The 22,354-nt window shown below is 47.6% G+C and overlaps 1 non-coding gene across 1 annotated transcript; it reads right to left on the bottom strand.

Annotated features, from left to right (window-relative positions):
• Window positions 1–5,543: 5,543 nt before the first annotated feature.
• LOC126510886 (U6 spliceosomal RNA) lies at window positions 5,544–5,646 on the bottom strand. Its single transcript, XR_007594545.1, has one exon. It is a non-coding gene; the product is annotated as a U6 spliceosomal RNA (small nuclear RNA).
• Between the last annotated feature and the right edge of the window lie 16,708 nt (window positions 5,647–22,354).

Here is a 22,354-nt window from a genome sequence, read left to right as displayed (position 1 = left end):
TCAACTGGGAAAATGCTTCCATCAGACTAGTCTGCAGGCCAGTCTGCGGGCAAGTCTGTGAGGCCGTCAATTTTTCTTGATTAGATTAATAAATGATGTGGGGAGGCCCCACCCACTGTGGAGTGGTGGTCGGGCAGGTGGTCTTGGGTTGCATAAGAAAGCAGACTGAGAAGCCAATCCAGTGAGCAACCTTCCTTCATAGTCTCTGCAACAGGTCCTGCTTCCAGGCTCCCGCCTGGAACTCAGAGAGCAGCTAAAACACACACAGTGGGCTTAGCTCCCGCCTGGAACTCAGAGAGCAGCTAAAACACACACAGTGGGCTTAGTTGAGAGTCTGCGAGCAAGTGCACAGAGGGAAGGAAGGGCGTCCCAGAGGCTGGACATGTGGCTCAGTGGCTAAGAACACTGTTCTTCCAGAGGGCCTGAGTCCAGTTCCCAGCACAGCGTCACGCAGCTCACGCCTGCCTGTAACTCCAGTTCCAGAGCATCCAGCACCACCGTCAGGATTCCATGGGCAATTTCTGACGCATGGCACACGTTCACATATATGCTCTCACACACAAACACATAAATAAAAATATTTTTTTAAAGAATATATCTTACCAGGCATGGCGGCACATGCCTTTAATCCTAGCGCACAGCAGGCAGAAGCCGGAGGATCTCTGTGAGTTCAAGGGCAGCCTTGTCTACCTAGAGTGTTCCAGGATAGGCAGAGCTACACAGAGGGACACTGTCTTAGGGGGAAAGACTATATCTCAGCAGGGTAGAGTCGCCTCTCTCATTTCCTCATATCTTCAGAGAATAGTGTTTTCCACCTCCTGGCTTCAGGCTGGTCTATTTAAAGTTGTAAAGCAGGATTTTTTCCTGGGCTGTTAAAATGCCTCTGAGGTAAAGATGTTGCTGCACAGGCCTGACAACCTGAATTCAACTCCCTGATCCTATGGTAAGAGAGAACCAGCTCCCAAAAGCTACCCTCTGGTTTCCACACGCATATGACATGTGTATACATGCATACGGTGATAAAATTTAGAAACAAACGCACACATAGAAAATCCCCACAGGGTTTTCTCCTGTCTTGGGAGGTCTCTGGCCTTGTCTGAGCAAGTTAAGTGCTTGCTGGCCACATCAGAAAAGGTATTGTTAACCACCGACCAAACCATCTGTGAAAGACGCTGTCTGTCTGAGAGGAAGCTGATATTGCCGTGTTACTATTTGCGTCTCAGGCAATGCCTGGAAAATAGCTGACTGCCCAGGGCTTTCATTTCCCTTATTCCTGCCTCACAAGCCCTGGTAGAGGTAGAATAAAATGTCATTGGAACTACCTGAAGCTGGACAAGGTAGTGCAGGTCTTCGATGCCAGGAGGCAGAGGCAGTTGGATCCCTGGGTGTTCTCAAGGCCGGCCTGGTCTACATAGTGAGTTCCAGGGCTGAAAGGGCTGTGTAAAGATTCTGTCTCAAAAGAAACAAACAAACAAAACCAACAGTTCGTTTTCAAGACTATAGTGTGCTCCCCCCCCCTTGTTTGTTAAACCAAGCTTTATTGATAAAATGGAATTCAGAATATCTTATTAGGAACAGCAGCAGGCCCAGCCAATCACGACAGGAAAAAAATGTGACAGTTTCCTACTGAGTGTAAGGGCTCATAAAGATGTGCAAAGAATCATTTCATCCCAAAATCGACACTCTCGCGAACATACTGTGTCACCTGCTGTCACCTGCAGGGCTCTGGGCTGCTGGAGGGGCATCTTAGAGACAGGTGAGAAGGAGCGGCTGTGTGAACAAGCCAGCCCCTCACCAGAACACATAACTCCCTGGGTGTGCAGCTTTGGAAGCTTTTGGAATTCTTCATAACCATGTGCACATGAGCATCGAGCTGTGGCCGCTGCTCTCCCTATCCCATGTCTCTATCTGCTGTGTCACACAACAAGCCAAACATTTCCTTTATCATTGTTCATAATTAAATATGAGCACTTTCTACAAGGACGACTACACTTTACCAAAAAAATCAAAATCATACAACGAAATTTGCTGGAGTCTGATTTACAACATGAATTACGGTTTGAAATCACATTTACATAAGTCTTGAATTTACAGTTAAAAACAATCCATTCTGGGCTAGCTGTTCCACCGCTCAGGATCTCTGGCGTGGTCCCTCAGCCATGCCGGACCCCTTCCTTAAAGTTGTTGGTGGATGTTCAAAGGCAGAATTGAGCTGCGCTCTCCTTTGGAGGCGAAGGTGAATCTGTGGCCAGATGAGCGGCTCCACCACAGATCAGCAGCTGATGGGGCATCAGCGTCATCATTTTTGTAAGGATTCAGTCTATTCCGCTTGCTTGCCAGTTCACACACACACACACACACACACACACACACACACACACACCCCGTGGGAGGATGGGGATATTCTCTCTGGCCTAGCGTGGCTAGTGTGCGCATAGCATGGGCTAAGTCAGGGATGCCTTCCCCTGCTTCTTTATGATTTCTTTTTTAAGGCTTTTTAAAAATTGATTTTATTGAGCTATAAATTTTTTCTCTGATCCCCTCTCTTTTTTTCCCTCCCCTCTCTTTCAACCCTTTCCCAAGGTCCCCATGCTCCCAATTTACTCAGGAGATCTTGTCTTTCTCTACTTCCCATGTAGATTAGATCTCTGTAAGTCTCTCTTAGTGTCCTTATTGTTGTCTAGGTTCTCTAGGATTGTGATTTGTAGGCTGGTTTTCTTTGCTTTATGTTTAAAAACCACTTCTGAGTGAGTACATATGATATTTGTCTTTCTGGGTCTGGGTTACCTCACTCAAGATGATGTTTTCTAGAACCATCCATTTGCCCACAAATTTCAAGATGTCGTTATTTTTTTCTGCTGTATAGTCTTCCACAAAAGAAAATGTATACCACATTTTCCTTATCCATTCTTGGGTCAAGGGGCATTTTGGTTGTTTCCAGGTTCTGCCTATGACAAACAATGCTGCTATGATCTCTGTATTCCAGGTACTTGTCCAGCTCTGCCTCCTTCTCCACAGCTTCTGCTGAGATGTTAGGTGCACTGGGAAAAGAGATCAAAAGCACACTCACTTCTTAACTTCCCTTATACAAACAGGCATCGACTACTTCACCGGAACTTTCTCAAGGTCATCAGTGACTTCAAGTCTGGACAGAGCACTTCATTTCCCGTGGCGACCCAGATACCATCACATGCAATAATGAACTGATCGTCCTCTTCAGACCTTCCAACATCATGGACTTCCGGCTCCGGTGAGACAAACTGCTCTGTGGGACCTTTTCCATGGACACATTTGTAATGGAAATCCCCAAGGGCCCTGACACAACCAGAGAACCGTTTATACGCTGAATCATCACAGAGCCCCTGCATTCTGAATTCTTTCTTTTTCCAGTGGATTACTTGGTTTGTGGTCTTGTGCGAAGAAGTGACCTCTTTCCTCTTTCTACAGAGGAAATCTTTTTTTATTTATTTATTTTTTTTTGAGACAGGGTTTCTCTGTGTAATTCTGCTGTCCTGGAAACACTCACTCACTATGTATGCCAGTCTGGTCTCATACTCGGAAAGATGCTCTGCCTCTGCCAAGATTAATGGCAGGAGCCACCCCACTCAGCCCTCTGGAGTCTTTTTGCCTCAGCCTTCCCCGGCTAAGAGTCCCGGTGTGAGTCAGCACGCCTTCCTGGACTCTGAAGACCTCTGTTCTGTCCACATCAGCGGATACTTTTGTATCCTACAAGATGTAGTCCAACCCCCACCTCTATCTCAGCTAATGCAAACTCTGGTGCAATAAACACGGGAGTGGCTGGCCTTGGTCACACCTGCCTTCAATAGCGCTAAGGGGGGGCGGGGAGGGGAACCTCTGTGAGTTCAAGGCCCACCTAGTCTACACAGCAGTTTCCAGACAGAAAGGGCTACGTAGAGAGACCCTGTTTAAATAAATAATTGATAATTATGATGATGACGACATGGGGATGTGCACGGCACAAAGATATTTGCCCGTTCTAAAGCTACAGCGTATCGCAAATTAAGTTTTGTGCAATATGCCGACTGTGAAACTAGGGTTGGGGGTTTGTATTCATTTGTTTTTTCTCCCGTCTACTTGTGTTTAGTACTCTCGGCACTGTTTATTGGCACCTTCTCCCTTAATTCTGCGTTGGGGACCTAAGTCATTTGAGAGTCCAAGGAAAGACGTTCTTACCTTGCTCTTACCCAGGAACCACAAGCCAGCCCAGGGCAAATCAGGTGTAAGACAAGCACCGCGCTCCTGAAGACTTCGGAGCCAACTGTACCTGCGCTACAAGTGCACTCAGGACCCCAAACTGTCCTCCCTAGCAAAGAGCGCCATCAAGGAACTCTAGACTCTAAGCAGTGCAGCCTAGGTGTCCCGGGTTGAGTGGTCCCCGCAGGGGTGAAGGTAGCGGCACCAGGTGGGTGGGTCTCGCCGCCAGGGGGCGCTGCACGTCCAGTTACCTGAAGTCACAAGGTGTCCACACAACCAAGGTCGGAATCCAGTGCTCACCGCCTGCTGCTGCTGCGGAAGCCAGGGTGCGTTTGTGCTGGCTGAGACTCTCCGTCAGCCTCACGGTGAGAGGACAATCGCCCCTCCTGTCCCGGGAAAAACAGAAGGGAAGAATCCCTGGGAGTGAATGGGAAGGACACTACAGTCTCCGAAGACCGCGTCCAGGGACAGGTATCCTCATGCCAGCGACCCGGGACCCTTCGTCCTCTTAAGTGCAAAAAAAAAAACGCCCCTGCTTCCCACTCCCTGGACCTCTCAACCTGAGTCGTTGAGCATCTGCGCAAATCAAGCATCCACTCCATCCCAATTCCACAGCCCCCTCCCCTCGGTTATTCCTTCTTATCTTCTAAAGAACTAACTAACCTTCACAATTGCAAACATTTTTTAATGGGCATTTAATTAGACTCTAATTATTGGAGGATCTTTCTGGAAAGATCACTAGTATGCAACTCGGGTTTTATAACACAAACGATTAAAACAGGCTTTCATTGTCACTCAGAGAGACAGAAACTGTAATAAATATTTTATCGTCAAATTTTAATAATATAAAACCGTCCCCATGCAGACATGGCAGCAGGCGATAAGGCCCTTCAGAGGTTCTAGAACTCTCTGAAGAGTTTGGGATCGCCTGTTCTGAAAACAGCTGCAATGCTCGCAAAGCAAACAGCTCGGGTCTTAAAAATAGAAACTGAAAGATGTTTCTTTCTATTAAAAAAAAAAAAAAACAAAAAACTTTTTTTTCCTTTGAGACAGGATTTACGGTGTAACCCAGTTGTATTACAAGAGTGTGCCACCACACCCAGCCAAAAAAAGGGGGGGGGGACATTTTTCCATCTATAGAGAATGTCAGTGGTTAGTGAAGAAGTGGGTTTTAAATCAGTTTCTACTCGTAACTGAAGACAGGAATGGAACTGTATACACAGGTATTTCCAATTCTACATCACAGAACCGCTTTCAGTTGCTGGTATGGCCTCGGGTTACACTGTTTGAGGGTACACTGACTTTGGTCTCTGTCTACTTTTTTTTTTTTTAATATGGAATGCGTCACAAATTTGCGCGTCATCCTTGCCCAGGGCCATGCTAATCTTCTCTGTATTGTACCAATTCTAGCGTACGTGCTGCCAAAAACGTTTAAAATTAAACTCAGGGTAGGTCTTTCTCCAAAGACAAACAAACTTAAGATCTGCGCACGTGGACCGCTGCTCCAATCAGCAACCATCAGGCAAATGCAAATCAAAGCCCATTCACACCCTCTAGACTAGCTGGTACCAGGGTGGGGATGAACTTGGGAATGGTAGAGAGTTTGCCAGGCTCGTGGTTCTGGGTCTGAGAAAATAAACAAAACAACAGAAAATAAGTGTTGACTGCAGGAAAATTAGAACTCTTGAGCGTTGCTGCTGGAAAGCAAAGTGCTACAATCACTGTGCAAAATTATAGTGATTTTTGGAAGGGAAAAACAAAGAACTACTATGTAATCCAGCAATTCTACCTCTGGGCATAAATACAAAAAAAGAGAAAACAAGACTAAAACTCTTTTTTGTTTGTGTGTTTGGTTGGTTGGTTTTTTCAAAACAGGGTTTCTCTGTGCAGCCACTGCCCGGCTTAATTTGTAGCAGGCTCTCTCTTGGGCCACCAGCCAGCTCCCAAATCGTGACATGGAGACTTACTATTAGTTATGAATGCTCGGCCTTATCTTATGCTTCTTTCTCCCACTAGTGCTTATAACGTATTATTTTTTTAAAGATTTACGTGGCACCAGGATTTATTCCTACTGCTTGTACTGGATTTTTGGAACCCATTCTCTTTGCATGGAAACCCTGCTCAGCCTAGATATAGTAGGGAGAGCCTTGGACCTTCCCCAAAGCAATGTGCCTGACCCTCTCTGAGGAGTGGTTGGGGGTGGGGTGGGGTGTAAGTAGAAGAATGGGAGGAGAGGAGGGAGTGGAAACTTGGATTGGTATGTAAAATGAAAAAAAAAAATTATTTTCTTTAAAAAAATTTTTTTAAAGAGATTTATTTAAGCCGAGCAGTGATGGCGCTCATGAGGTACTGTCCTTTCTTAAGGAGCTAGGTGCAGTTAATAGTTGCTGGGGGAGGGAGAGACATTTCCTTCAGTCGTGTGATCACCAATAAGTTGCTCATCTTCCTGTAAAGAACCCCTCACCCATGTACCCAGTAACAAGTCCCACTAACAAACTCACACAAAAGAAGAAAGGGACAGAGGGAGGGAGGGAGGGAGGGAGAGAGAGAGAGAGAAAGAGAAAGAGGGGGGGCTGGGAAGATGCTGTGCAAACGTTAAGGGCCTTGATTCCGAACCCCCAGTACACACATAAAAATTCAGACATGACTGCTGTGCCTGTAGCACCAGCACTGGAGGTGACCGGTGAGTCTGGAGGTGTGCAGGCTGGCCAACCGGCCCAGAACAGAGCCAGCAGCAGAGAGAGATGATGACGTGCTCCACTCGCCTCATGGATGTACACACCTACACACTCACAGGTGTGCACATCACCCCTACACAACCAAATGTACGCACACTCAAATAATAATAATGATAATAATAATTTAAAAGAAAAACTAGGCAAAACAGAAGGCAGAAGGGAGAGCTAGTTAGCAAGAGACAATCAGTAGGTATGGGAAGAGGGTTAAGGGAGGATAATGGGGATGTGTGGGTGGGCATGATCAAAATGCATTGCACACATATGAAAAAAGATATAATTAAGCCATTGTTGGGTGTAGTTATATGCATTAATGAAAACTTTAATTTTTTTTTATGTGTTGCATGGTTCTATTTACATGAGCAGTAAGTACAAAAAAATCAACTAGCTATTGTCAAGGACTGGGTGGGACAGAGGAATCAGAAGTAACTTCCTACAGGGTATGAGGTTTCCTTTTAGGGTGCCGAAAAATGCCTTGGAAATAAGTAGAGCTAATTGGACGTTGTGGGTGTGCTAAACACCATTGCGTTGTATATTTGAAAATGATTAATCTTTGATTTTATATTAAGACTTTTATAGCAATTAAAACAAGTTGGCATGTTGGCACTTTGAGGATCAGGAGTTCAAGAACATTATGAGCCTGGGCAATGTGGAGTTAGGTGCAAGCGGTATCTGATGCCCCCTTCTGGCAGCAGATGTACAGGCAGACAGAGCACGCATATAAAATACATAAATAAACAAGCCTTTGGGGGGGGGGAGTATTCTGGGCTATGTAAAGAGTTCAACGCTGCCAGGTCAGGGTGGTGCACACCTTTAATACCAGCTCTTGAGAAGCAGAGGCAGGCAGATCTCTGGGAGTTCAAAGCCAGCCTGGTCTACAGAGTGAGTTCCAGGATAGACAGAGAAACCCTGTCTTTGTTGGGGGGGGGGGGGGTGCAGAGTTCAAGGTCAGCCTAAGCTACATGAGACCATGTTTCAAAAATAACTAGACAAAATTATAAATCGTCAATTTCACTAAAGATTCAGTAATACTAACCCCTGTTTCAAATTACAGTTATCAACCCCGGGGCAATAAAAAAAAAAAAAAAACCAAAAAAAAAAAACAGACACAGGAGGACCCTGAAGGTGGAGAGAGGCTCAGTGTGGGTGTTCAGTGTGGGTGCTCGGTGTAGGCCCTCAGTGTGAGCACTACCAGTGTGGACACTCAGTGTGGGTACTCACCATATATGACCCTGCATAAATAAACTTTAAATAGTTCACCATGGACAAACCATAAACATTTTTTTTAAAAATCACTTGTACCAAAATCTAGGAAAACCTCAACATGCACGAGAAAAGATTGAGACAAGACAGGGAAGAAAGAGAGGATCTGGGACAGGCCCCAACCCTGGGATATCTAGTTTCCCGTTTTCTGAGAGTCAAAAACTTTAGCACAGCTGATACCATCAAAACTGCCGCCGGAGATAGTATCCTTAAAGTCATAGTAAACATGAAAGTTAAGGCAAGCAATCTCAGCTTATTTGGCCACAGTGTTTGTAGTTGGGACTTGAGCAGAGTTTGCACCCCCTTTCATCCCTAAAACCTAAACAATGTACCTCATAAAACCACCCTTGCCTCGTTTGCTGAAGGAACTTCCCGGGAGATAAACCAACCGACTAGTGTTTTTGCTTTACTTTGAAACTCTACTTCAAATTTAAGCTTTGCCTAATCTTTAAATCTTGTTATAAATTACATCTGCTGAGCGTTGTGACTTAGAAAACCATGGGATGAGACTCTCAGGAGTCTCTAGGGTACCGGCCTGAGTGCTGGCGGCTGAGCAAGCCAGGCTTGGCCTGCCAGGCTCAATATACCAGCTAAAAGAGAAACCGGGAGCATTATAGCCACTGTGGCCATATAGGGAAGGGGAATAAACACAGGGGATCCATCTTCAGGGAACTGGCGTGAGGTTTAGTTCTAAATGGGGGCAAGAGCTCTGTATAACTAAGCCAGTCCTGGGGGCCGGGGAGCTCTTGTCCACCGCTGACCCATCCTTGTCTTTGCTCCAGTTTCTCCTGCAAGGTGATCCTGAGTTGTCAGAACTGTGTGAAAATGGCATCCAGGGAGGCAAGTTCCCCCTGTTGCTGGTGCAGGGCTTTCTTCTCTCCCAGCATGATTCCCCGGGGTATTTTTGACTCTTTGAGCTGGCCTCTACTGATGGACATCCCTAGGGTGTAGGGGCGGGTGGTGGCAATGCTGCTTTGCCTCTTCTTGATGCCCTGGACAAGGTGATTGTCGAAACGTAAATGGAGATGACAAAAACACTAGGACTGTCTGGCAAAGCTTTGGCTTCTCTTTTGGGTTTTGAATTGCTGGCAATCGAACCTGATGTATGCTAAGCGATGCATTCATTTGCAGCCATCGTATTGGGGATGTAGTGAGCAATCACAAGCATGGTTAAAACAAAGAGCCAGATAGAAAACTTTTAGAACATAACTATATACACACATGCACGCACACACACACACACACACACACACACTTTAGTGGGTGAATTCAACAAACAGACAGAGGGACCGACTAAAAGAAACAGACGTCTGGATGGATCAGAAAAGAAAGCACAGCTGGAAAGGGGCTTAAAGAAAGAGTGACCAAGCCCAGCTGTGAAGTGCACACCTTTAATCCCCACACTCAGGAGGCAGAGGCAGGCAGACCTCTGTGAGTTCGAGGCCAGCCTGGTTTATAGATGGAGTTCCAGGTCAGCCAAGACTACACAGAGAAACCCTGCCTCAAAAAAAAAAAAAAAAAAGAAAGAAAGAAAGAAAGGCCAATATTTTTTAAACACGGCAACAAACATAAACCTATTGCTTCAAGAAACCAAGTAACCCCCAAATGTGACAACGCCCCCCTCAAACCTATACCAAGACATTATAGTCAAGCTTCTAAAGACAAAGGGCAAAGCCTTAAAAGCAGCAGGAGAGAATCAACAGGATCTACCAGGGACAGATTATCTGAAGGACAAACAGCAGTCCTCACCAAAACAATCTCAGGAGCCAAAAGAACTGCCCTCCCGGCCCCCACGGAGTTTTACAGGGAGAAAAACAAAAACAAAAACCCAAGAATGAAGAGGAACAGGGCACGATGGAACTTACATTCAATGCCAGCAGCAGGGAGGATGCGGCAATAAGATAGCAAGTTGGGAGCCAACCTGGGCTCCATAGCAAGACCATATCTCAAAACTTTAGATACTACAGCTAGGTACCTATGGTAGCACACGCATGCAATCTCAGCACATAGGAGGCTAAGGCAGAAAGATCAGAAGCTCAGGGTCAGCTGGAGCGACATGAGGCCCTGTCTCCAACAAACAAACAAATCTAAACAACAGCAATGATAATGTCTCAATTTTTTTTAAAGCCGTTAATGAAGAAACCAAAGACAACCATTTGATGGAGTCGTTATAAAATAGTCACGATCGCGTAAAGTACAAAGCTCAAATTCATATCGAACAGGATTGGAAAACGAGTTTCACCAAAAACTGGTGCAAAAGAAGCTAGGCTTTGTATTCTGTTATTCTCTGAATAGGTTTTCTGGGGGTGGAGGGCTGTTAAAACAGGGTGTCAGGTAGCCCTTGCTGGCCTTGACTCCAGATCCCCGCCTCAGTTTCCCCAGTGTTGGTGATCGCCACTCCCAGCTCCTCTGAACAGATTTTTAGGAGTTATCACAATAACCAACTACAGAAAGGTCAAGTTTGGGCTGACCATTGTACTGGTAGCCTCAGAGGGAGGCCAGTTGAACAGGGTATGGGGAGTTAGCTCACTCCAGTGGTTATGAATTTCCTCTCCGGAATCCTTTCTGCTCAGAGTAGCCAAAGTTCCTAGGGTGGTTTGAGTTCCTGCACAGAGCCCCGCTTGCTGAACGGTCTGACCAGGGTAAGGGACTCAAGAAGATGAAAATAGCATTCCAGCAAGACCTGGAAGAACTGCTAAGGCCAGCAAGTTTCTCTTAGGTCATCGTAAATCCCTTCTAATACAGCTAAGCCTATTTACTTCCTTTCCCTCATTGTTGAAGCTCTTCACACTGAGTTCCAAGCCAAACTTAGACTACAGTGTCTCTCGTGCCTGCACAGCATGTAGTTCAAGATTTCCCAACAAAGGCCTGACACTGCAAACCTGTGTAGGCTATAGTTTTTTTCTATAGCTATACAATTTAATGTATAATTTAGGCTCAGTTAGGTGATCCACAGTGGCTAATAATAAAATAGAACAATTGGGGCATCGAAATGGCTCAGCAGGTAAAGATACTTGTCACCGAGACTGAAGACCTGAGTCTGATCCTCAGGTCCCACATGGTTGAAGGAGAGAAGCCATTTCCACAAGTTGTTCTTTGATCTCTACATGTGTGCCATGACACACTTGCCCACTCTTGTACATATACAATAAAAAAAATAAATGTAGTAAAAAATAAAATTAGAACAATTAGAGCAATATACTATAATAAAGGTTAGATGAATTCTCTATATATATATACATATATGTGTGTATATGTATATATATGTATATATGTATATGGCATTTAACATTTTATTTATATTTATGTGTGTGTATATGTGTATGCTTACTTGTTTGTTTATACGTACACCGTGTGCATGCAGGAGCCTATGGAGGCCAGAAGAGGGCATCAGAGCCCCTGGAACAGGAGTTAAAAGTGGTTGTCCATGCTAGAAACCAAACCCAGGTCCTCTGCAAAAGCAACAAGTGCTTTTAATGATGGGAGCATCTCTCTAGGCCTTTTCCACCTCCTATTGTATGGTACTCACTATATTTATGATGACGTGGCTCACGGTTAAGGCCGCAGTCAGCCACGTGTGTGTGTGAAAATGCAGAGTCATGGGTAAAGGCGGTGCTAAAGTTTGAGTAAGTGTCCTGAAAAGCTTCATGTGTTCAAATCCTGGCCTCAAGGGTAGTGATACTGAGCGCTGAGCGAGGCTCAGGTCTGGTGGAAGGCTTGGGTCATGGGGGCACGTGCCCTTGAAGCGAGCCTTCCTCTTCCTCTGGTTCCTGGCTCTGTCATGGTTATGCTCCTGCCTCCACCAGGGCCTGCTGTGTCACCACAGACCAAAGCAATGGTGCCAACTGGTCGTGGACTGAAATCTTCAAAATCAGGAGCAGGAAAACAAAAACAGAGCAAGGGAAAAACAAAAAACAAAACAAAACTTCTTCTCCCTCCACGTTAATCTCTTCAGTTATCTCACAGCGTCAGAATGCTGGCCTGGGAGAGCCGCTGCACTGTTTCTGCTAGGGGATGCTGCATCTGCATCTCACTGGGCCTGGGCCAGGGCCAGGCCTGCCCTGCCCTACCTAAGGGCGAGCAGAAGCCTCACAGTGAGTCTCTGGAGTTTTGTCAAAAGTCTGAGATCACTACATTTTGTCACATTAGATTTGACCCCTGAAGCTAGTACCCCTCTGGCTGTCACTGCGCAGCAAAATATCGTAATACCTGTGATGGATGACCCACCCGTCATTAATAAATCATGCTGGTTAGTCTGCTCTCAACTCAACGGTCATGAAATATTCAGAGCTATAAAGACGTTTCAGTCTAAATCGCCACCAGGGCTTCAGTCCAATTTAGCGGTGAGCTCAGATTTCATCCTATTTTTACACAGGTCAGATGTACAGCGCATAACAATTGTTCCAGGAAAAGGTACAAAATGATGCTCTCCCCACCGAAGGTAAGAGCTGTGCCATACAGGAATACGAGAGTAGCCAGAGGTCTCTCTCAGGGTCTCGGATCCCTAAGTCCCCACTCAAAGCTGGCACTGGATGAGGTCATGGAACCAACTGGGACAGTGTAGACTGTCTTTCCTAGTCCTTGTGACATTGAAGATGTCCCCAGGCTTCTGAGACTGCATAAGGGGATTTTGGCTGAACAGACCTCAAGTCATGAAGCATTAGGGCTCCCACAGCAAACTCTAGGCAGCTGGAGGTTTGGAAGACTGGCCTTGGCCTGTCCACAGAGAGCTGATTGTCACGGCTCTGCATCACGTCTGAGGAGCTGTGATCCTGAAGGATGGGCTGTAAGTGTGGGAACTGTTCGGGATTAGTTCTGTGTAAGAACAGGAAGCAGCTTTCCCTATCCAGCTGAGGCTCACGGTCAAGGTCCCAGTAGCCAAAGGAAAACACGCAAATTTATTTAAAGAAGTTCTGGGTAACATGAAAGGTTTCATATGTAAATAAAGAATTCTCCCAGCTGGTTAGCCTGAGTGGTTTCGTTTCTGTTTTGAGACAGGGTTTCTCTGTGTGGCTGTGACTGTTCTGGACTTTGCTCTGTAGACCAGTCTGGCCTCGAACTCAGCAGTCCACCTGCCTCTGCCTCCTGAGTGCACTACCACTGCCTGGCTATGCCTGAGTGTTTTCATGGAAGGCTTGTAGATGACGGTGAGGAAGTAAGGGAGAACAAGAATGTCGGACCCAATGGTACCATCCTGGAAACTTCTCTTTATTCCCTTCATCTTCAGAGATAAGGGTGTTCCTTTCTTCTCACATAAAGTTCTGAGGGTGGCTTCAAAGGACATCAGGAAGTCCTGCCTAGTGGTGGTGGTACATGTCTTTAATCCCAGCACTTGGGAGGCAGAAGCAGGCAGATCTCTTGAGTTTGAGGCCAGTGTGGTCTACAGAGCAAGTTCCAGAACATTCAAGGCTATACAGAGAAACCCTGTCTCAAAAAAAAAAAAAAAAGAAAGAAAGAAAGAAAGGAAGGAACCAACCAACCATCCTCCTAGGTTTTATGACCTGCTGCAGGGGAGATGTGCAGAGGAAGGGTCTAGAAACCTGTTACTGATTCTGTCATCTTAAAACAGTAAGACAAGATTCCCTGTCCCAGGTGGTGTGTCCCCCAACCACATCACCTGGGACTCACACAGTGTCCCTTCTGCTACATTTCACTGTTCTACGAAGTCCCAAGAGCCAGCTGAACAGGAAAGTTGAGGAAATAGACCCATCCTCCAAGGAGAAGAAGCACAGGAGAGACTTTGTGGCCATATTTATTCCACTACAGGAGGTGGCTGGAGTACCGGGTAGATGTCTTACTCAACTGGAGTCCTGACTGAGCCCGGCAGAATCTGAGAGTTGATGAAGCTAAGTATCCAGAGAGCTGCAAGAGCTTCCCTGTTCCTTCCACCTGCCAGTTCCCCCAGTGCCTGCAGACCAAAACCAGCCTATGGCACTTTTCCACCTGTTCCTTCCCACAATCCAGGGACCCCTTGTGTCCCCTTCATCCCCACAAGCCCTCCTCTCTACCAGTAAGTAAAGCCATCTTCCAGAACCTAAACACTGAGGTGGGAGGAGGAGGCAGTCAGGGAGCAAAGCCCACTGAAAGGGAATTGAACACAGAAAGTTGCCTTTAATTTCCTGGCTTGGGGGTGGGAGAGCTGCCATCTCCTTCAGGCTGCTAGCTGGTTATGCAGCTAAGTGAGAACATTTAATAGCCCATCACTCCCCATAATGACTTCCCAGGGCTTGGCCCAGGTAGGAGTCCAGGCATTTCAAGGTAATGGCTTTTCTGCTCTTTTGATTCCAAGTGTGTTCACACTGGAAGGCCTTATTAACAGCAGGGAAGTGCTCATTAGGTTGGTTCTCAGCCCTGTCCATTAACTCCTTCACTCACAGTAGGCAAGAGCTCTTCTGGCCCTAGCAAAAGGGGTCCGAGCCTTAGTTCCTTTAAAAGGTGTCTCTGCTGTCCAGAGAGGACAGAGGGCGCTCTCTCGTTCTTTCTTTATTTTATGTGTATGCATGTTTGGCCTGTATGTATGTATGTATGTATGTATGTATGTATGTATGTGCATCATATGCATGTCTGGAGCCCACAGAGGCCAGGCGAAGGAGTTGAATCCCCGGAACTGGAGGTGCAGATGGTATGGTGTTAGCTACAATGTAGGTGCTGGGAATAGAACCCAGGGTCCCCTACAAGAGCAGTCAGTTGTCTTAATGGCCCCTGCTCCCTCACTGTTTAGCTCCCAGGTTGAGCTTTAGGAAGGGAAGAGGCAGAGGAAGGACAGGACTCCCATTTGTCACCACCATAAGCCGAGCCTCGGTTCCCCATCAGTTCTATGGGATTTAGGATCAGGGATGCTGGAGTCACTATGGGTCAAAGGTCAATGAGCACACCTTAAAAAACGTTTTTTGAAATATTTTACTTTATGTATACAAATGTTTGTGTGTGTATGTGTCTGTCCGCATGTATGTGCACCACATGTACGTGTGCCACATGTATGCAGTGCCTTCAGGAGCCAGAAGAGGGTGTTAGATGCCCTGGGACAGTCGGGAGTTGCCACGTGGGCGCAAGGACTTGAACCTAGTCCTCTGTAAGAGCAGTCAGTGCTCTTAACCCCTGAGCCATCTCTCCAGTTCTTCTAGTTTTACAGCCATTTTGTAAATTTGTTTTGACATTCCTTACCTGAAAAAATAAACTTGGGGTGGGGGGTGTTGATTTCAAAATGATAGTAATATCTTAGGGCTTCCCCACTGGTGAACTAGATAACGTCTTTGCATCTTATATCCATTATCAACCATGATTATTAAACCTTTAGCAGTCTAGAGAATTGGATAAGGCTGTATGGAGAGGAGCTGACACTTCCCCACCATCACCAGCCTCACTGCTCTAAAGCTACGAGGGGAGTTCTAGCCGGACAGTGGTGGGAGAGAAGGTGAGCTGACACTTCCCCACCATCACCAGCCTCACTGCTCTAAAGCTACGAGGGGAGTTCTAGCCGGACAGTGGTGGGGGAGAAGGTGAGCCTATCATACTGTGCAGAGGCAAGCTGTCCCATCTGAGCTGTGGTGGTCAGGAGGTGCTGTCTTCAGGCCTCGTGCTCCAGACAGCTGAGCATGGCCAAGCGGGTCTCCTCACCTGCCCTGCTCAGGCGAGCAGGGGTAAGGTGAGAGGGGAGTTTGTGGAAGCGCTGCAGTAATTTGAGAAGACGCATTGGTGTGTGGTGTCGTGGCTCAGTGGATCAAGTACCCGCTGCCAAACTTGATCCCAGGGGTGCAGTCCCTGGGACCTCCACGGTGGAAGAGAGCAGACCCCTACCAGTTGCCCTCTGACTCCCACATGTGTGCCCATACAAAATAAATAAATTATGTGTGATAAATATTAAACAAAGATTGCCGACTCTGGTGGTGCACGCCTTTAATGCCAGCACTGGGGAAGCAGAGGCAGACAGATTTGTGTGAGTTCAAGGACCCCTTGGTCTACATAGCCAAGTCCAGGTCATACAGTGAGACCCTGTCTCAAAAAAAAAACAAACGAAGGGCTGGAGAGGTGGCTCAGAGATCAAGAGCACTGGTTGTTCTTCGAGAGGTCCTGGGTTCAATTTTCAGCCACCACATGAAAGCTCACAACCATCTATAATGAGATCTGGTGCCCTCTTATGGTGTGTAGGCATACACACCGGCAGAACACTATATATACATAATAATAAACAAATCTTTAAAAGACAATAAACAATAACAAAAAAATTAAAAGAAGTTGTTGGGGTAGGGGTGGGGCTCAGTGGTGTTGAGAGCATTTAGCCAGTGGAAAAAAAGCCTTGGGCTCATTCCCTGACCACACACACACCCAAAAATTATTTGATATTCTTTGAGGAGATAAAACCCGAAGTCACCTCCTTGAGTGAGGGCTGATTAAGTGTCTCATTTCTAACAAATGGGAACCGGAAGTGGGTTTGTGTATCTGATTAGATTAACCAGACTATACCCCTTGTTGTGCCTTGTTCCAGAACTCCTCTATCACGGCCACACCCTCTGGACTTTTCACTCTGCGGGAAGCCTCAGAAACTCCTGGGTCTGTGAGGTAAATTTAGGACACGACCAGGAGGCGGCAGTAGCACACAGTGGATGCTATTTTGACTAGCTTCTCCGAGGACTATGCCCTGGGGAAGACTGCAGGCCAGAGACCATACTGAGAGGCAGGGGAATTCCTGGAGGATTGGGGTCTACAGATGGCCAGGTGATGTTCCTCGCCAGCATAAGGTGATCAGAGAGAGGGGTCAGCAGTGGTTTGGAGCCCACGATAGTGCTCAGGTCCACTGTCTCTGTGACTAGCAGAGGTATAACGTTAGTTGATACAATGCAATGGCTAATTGTCCCTGCTGGACGTAGAATCATCAAAGGAATACAGCTCCATATGCGTCTATACAGGCATTTCCCGACAGGGCTAAGAGGCAGGGAAGACCCAGCCTAAGGTGAGTAGCTCTGTCCCAGGATGGGGGGCGGGTAGACATGACTTGGATGAATAAAGGGGAGAGATCAGCTGAGAACCAGCACCATCTCTCTGTGGATACAAAACAACCAGCTGTCTCCATCTCCTGACCCACACCTTCCCCACCAGGACGGACTGCACCCTCAGAGCTTGCGTGGGAACAAACCTTTCTTTCTTTAGGTGACTTTTGTCAGGTATTCCAGCCCGGCAGTTAGAAAAACAATTAATGTATGGGATTTGTGAAACAGGAAGTCCCTAGATGAGCGGCAGTTGATCTATTTGTACTCTGGACTCTAAAGCAATTGAGCATGAAAATGTTTGAGTTTGAGCCCAGTGTGGTGGTACACACCTGTAATCCAAGCACTCAGGAGACAGCGGTGCTCTGACTTCTGTGAGTTCAAATCCAGCCTGGTCCACATGGCGAGATCCAGGACAGCCGAGGCTATATGAAGAGACCTTGTCTCAAAACAATCAAACAAAATAAATAAAAATGTTAGATTTTGGGTCAGGTTAATGGTGGCACAGTCTTCAATCCCAGCACTCAGGAGGCAGAGGCAGGCAGAGTACCAGATTTCTGACTTTCAGACCCCCTGAGAAGAAATAACCACCCACTTTCAGGGCGGATAAGCTTTAGGCTACTTGTTACACAGCAAGTGGTAACAAATGCAAGTACCAGGAGAAACAAGCAGGCTTTGTCTTTCCATCGGCCTGTCTGCCTGGGTCATCTCCTGTGTTTGCTCCAGGAAGCCAGGGAGCAGCTCTGCAGCCAGCAAGGCAGGACCCTCATCAGCTCCAGAAACCGCTTCTCCATTTGTTCTCTTAGTTATTTCCCCCGTCTGCTCCCCGCCACACCCAGACCATACATCAAGCTTCTAAAGGACCTGGACTTTGGCTACGGGGATGCTACCCCTGCCACCCTCTCTCCTGCTCAAAGCCGGGAGGCTCTAGAAGAAGATGCACTTCTTTCCTCGCTAATCTTTGTTGTGGTTTCTGGTAATTGACTCTCACTGGATCCTAATTAGGGAGCCGACTTCATCACCCTCCATCCTCCCCCCCACCCCCAATGAAATCAAAAGAGTTTCTTCCCAACAAATGCAGCCTCCTGCTTGCTCAAGCCTGCAGCATCCTGTCGTAATTGGAACCCTGGGACCCAGATCCTTCCCCTCCCAGCGCTGACCACCACCCCACCCCACCCCAGGGCAAGGCGTGCTTTGTGTCCCGTGACCTTGGCTTCACCTTCACCTCAGTTCTCAGCCGTGAAGTTGCTGAAGTCCCTGGGATTGGGATCCAGGAACCCAGTGCAGCACCGGGGCGTTAGAAATGGCTCTGGGCTCTGCCTTCCTGCCAAGCGTTCCTCTCCCCTGCGTGGCTCACCTCTGGTGCAGGAGGTAGCTCCATCTCTTGGGCCTAAAGAGTTGGGCTTTTCAAGTCTGAAAACACTGCTTGCCTGTCAGGAAGCCAAGACACACAGGCTGTGGTGCCACCATGTGAATTTACATTCATGTTTATTCAGGAGAGGCAGGAAAATGTCACTCAGGGAGGCCTGAACCTTGAACACTACATCCTAGATTCTGAAAACCACCAAGGGTGTTCTAGATCAAATCAGTGGCCCCTCCTGCTCACCGGGTGGCAACACTCCTCAGGCCTCTTGCAGTGGCAGGCTAGGGCCTAGTGGCTTGGTCTACCGGAAGGAAGGCCTCCTTGGGGACACCTCTGGGTAAGGACTGGCTGGGGACAACGTGTGGTATGAGCTTATCATACCAGCTGCTGTACAGAAGCAGTAGCTAGGCGGTTGGTTGGGTCGGGGCCATCATACTGTGCGTAGATGTCCCATGACCCAGGGCAAAGTGTGTGCCCTAGGCCTGCTGAAGTGGCCAGAAGCCTGAGCCTGCTCTTTGGACCCTGGCTGTCTGAAGCTCCTCAGCAGAGCCTGGCACAGGTTCTGTCCCAAGAAGCTGAGTAACAGAAAAACCTAACCTGTAGCAGTCAGTCAGAGCTACGTGGACATCAGGAAGGCTGTGCTGAGGGAAGGTGGCCTCCTCGCTGTCAGCACTGCCCAGGCCCAGTCCCTGGGCCTGATGCTGACCTGGGGCTGCCTTGTGGGAGGGAGATTGGCCTAGATGCCTTCTGTGAGCTGTCACTCACTTAACATGCTTCTCGTCCCACGAGTCTCTTCGGTGGAATCTCAGGATCTCAGGTGCTACTCAGGGGAGGAGAGAGGTCTTTGTTTCTAATGGCTCAGGAGCACCTTGATAGTCTTTAGTCTTTCTTATTTTTTTTAATTTAATTCAATTTTATTTTTTGAGACAAGGTCTCACTATGGAGCTCTGACTGTCCTGGAACCCACTCTGTAGACAAGGCTGGCCTTGAGCTCACAGAGATTCACCTGCCTCTAACTCCTTAGTACTCAGATTAAGGTGTGCACCCCACACCTGCCTGATAGTCTTCTGAGGTCATCTCAGCTGGCCAGTGGCAGAGAAGCCGATGGCCTGCCCCATGCCCTCCTCAGATCAAAGTTCCAGGTGGCAATGCAGTGAAGGGTATCGTGGGCCAGAATATCTTTTTATATCAACAGAATGTTCTAAGACATGACAGCTCTTTCTCATTCCCACCACACTGAGATTTTAGTCAAATATTAAACTCATGTTGCCTTTTTGTCCTGTTCTGAACTTCTGTGTTTGAATCAAAAGGGAAAATCTCGCCCCTGCTGTGTGGCCTAAAAACAGGGTCGTTTCTCGAGCACAGAAGAACTTCTGTTTGGGATGGAAGTGAGTTGTGAAAGAATCTCACTGTATAGCTCAGGGTAGTCTCAAACTCATGACTCCCGTCTTAGCTTCCCACCTGCTAGGATTCCAAGTGTATGCCATGATGCATAGGAACTTGTAATATAAAAAGAGAGAGAAGCATGGGACAGGGGGGTGTAGATTTCATCCCAGTCGGAAAAGCAGTCACTAAGAAAATGAGTAACAACCGAAGGCTGTGGACAGAGGGGAACTTACCTGCTGCTGGTGAGAATGTGAACAAGCCTAGCCACCACGGAAATCAGCGTGGAGGCTCCTCACGAAACTCAAAATAGACCTACCACCATTCAGACCAGCTATCCCACTCCTGGGTAGTAACCCAGAGGACTACAAGTCAGCACAGCACAGAAAAGCGTGCAGATCAGTGCTTACTACAACAAGCCACCCTTGACAAGTTATGGAACCAACCTGGGTGTCCGTTACAGAGGAATGGGCAAAGAAACCCTGTCTTGAAAAACCAAACCAAACCAAAACCCCACAAAAAATAAGTTAACCTGTACAGGTTAACACAAAGAGGATTTCCTGTCCACACCATCTGAACTAGCCTTCGTGGGATTATAGCTATTTCTCCTTCCTTCTTATTCTGTTTTTGAGAGACAGGGTTTCTCTGTGGAGCCCTGGCTGTCCTGGAACTCTGTAAACTAGAGGCCTCAAACTCAGAGATCTTCTTGTCTCTGTCTCCCAAGTAGAAAGATTATAGGCATGCACCACACTCTTTTTATTATTGTTGTTATATGATTATTATTACTATTGTTATTATTATTATTATAGGTCGGTGATCAGCTCGGTTTTGGCTCCGTAGTGACTCAGCATGAGTGACTTACATTTTGGCTTAGTTGTGTGCCCAGTACAGGAACTCGATCCAAACCAACAGCTTCCCATAAATTTTAATACTTGAAAAGCAATTCATATTCCCACCGGGGGATAAACTGTTTAAAGTTCAGTTAATGACGAGCCACTCCGGTTTTCTTGGGAACTTGTAATGTTGTTTTGCTTTCCTTTCTTTCACTTCCTAAACGAAGGATTTCAGTGTGGGCAGGGAGACAGATGAGGGAATTCACTGCAACAGAGTTGCCAAGTACCTCGGGATTCCTGCTCAGGGCTCGCGTCAATGGAAACAGCGGGTTATCCCAGTCTGACCCACCACAGCCTCAGTAGGAGGAATGGGTGGAGCCGTGACATCCGGTGGGGACAGCTGGGGAAGCGGATGGGGGAAGGAATGCCCAGGTGCGCGAGGGGAATCGAGGTTAAGTGAGGAGCTGATGTCCAGGTGGCCAGCTTGCAAGGTGGCCCTGGGCCACACGAGGGCGCCCCACACTGCCACGTAAGGGCCCGAGTGGCTGTAAGGCGTTATGTCGGAGGAAAAAGGGTAGGAAGAGACCATCCTGGGTGCCCAGCGTGCCCAGAGACAGGCCCCTCCCTCTCTTCGTGTTTCTGGAAGGCTTGAAGGTCGGCATGAGGTCTCTCTAGACTCTAGAAACAGCCGGCGTTCAGGTCCCGAGGAATTAATGCCTCTGTAGATCAGGTCCATCTGTGTGTGGGAGGGAGGATGTTTGCGGCTTGCTGGGCTGGGTGTGCTGGGAATGACTGTAAGACTGGGGTGTGCGGGTAGGCGTTTCTACAGGGATGTAGGAGGGAGGGAGTGGACGTTTCCAACCCAGGGAGCTGGGACAAGCGTCTTCTAAGAGCAGCCCTTGAAGCAGAATATAACCACCGGTAGAATCACAGGCTTTCCCATCCCTGTTGGAAACAGCGTGTGTGTGTGTGTGTGTGTGTGTGTGTGTGTGTGTGTGTGTGTGTGTGTGTTGTGAATGGTTGCTTTAGCCAAAATGCTGGGATAAATGCCTCCCTCTGGCCAGCAGAAGCTGCGATCCCTAGAGCATCAAGCCCTGGAGCCTGTCCAGCCATGCAGCTCAAGGACCTGGTGTCACCAAGATTTGCCCAGGGGCACAGCGGAGATCTTGTGACCCAGGAAATAACACTGGTCTTAGTTTAGATCAGGACATTTTTCCCTGAAAGCTGTGTGGGGCAGTGGCCTGGAGCCCAGACTGGAGTATGGGAGGGGCAGCTGGAGGCTTCTGCCCACAATCACCTTTGCCACCCAACAGCTACTTCACATGAATCGGCTCTGCAGGCCGTTCCCTGGCCCGGAGGCTCAGCCAGGGATTTGAAGGCATTAGATTTGGTAGATATTAAACCCAGGATGTGAGCTGCAGGCCAGTAGGCTGAGGCCCTGGACAGTGTCCCCTAACATGGGAAGAGGAAGTACTGAGGACCAGGTATCAACAAGCCCTGGATGTCCCAGATGCTGTAAACTGGGGAGAACAGACTCTGCAGGGCCCAGGAGACCTCCCAGTTGGCCAGAGAGCAACA

Source organism: Alexandromys fortis, unplaced genomic scaffold, assembly GCF_014885135.2.
Source record: "Alexandromys fortis isolate MF-2015 unplaced genomic scaffold, M_Fortis_MF-2015_v1.1 scaffold_78, whole genome shotgun sequence".
NCBI classification, from domain to species: domain Eukaryota; kingdom Metazoa; phylum Chordata; class Mammalia; order Rodentia; family Cricetidae; genus Alexandromys; species Alexandromys fortis.
This window is presented reverse-complemented; position numbering and strand designations above follow the sequence as displayed.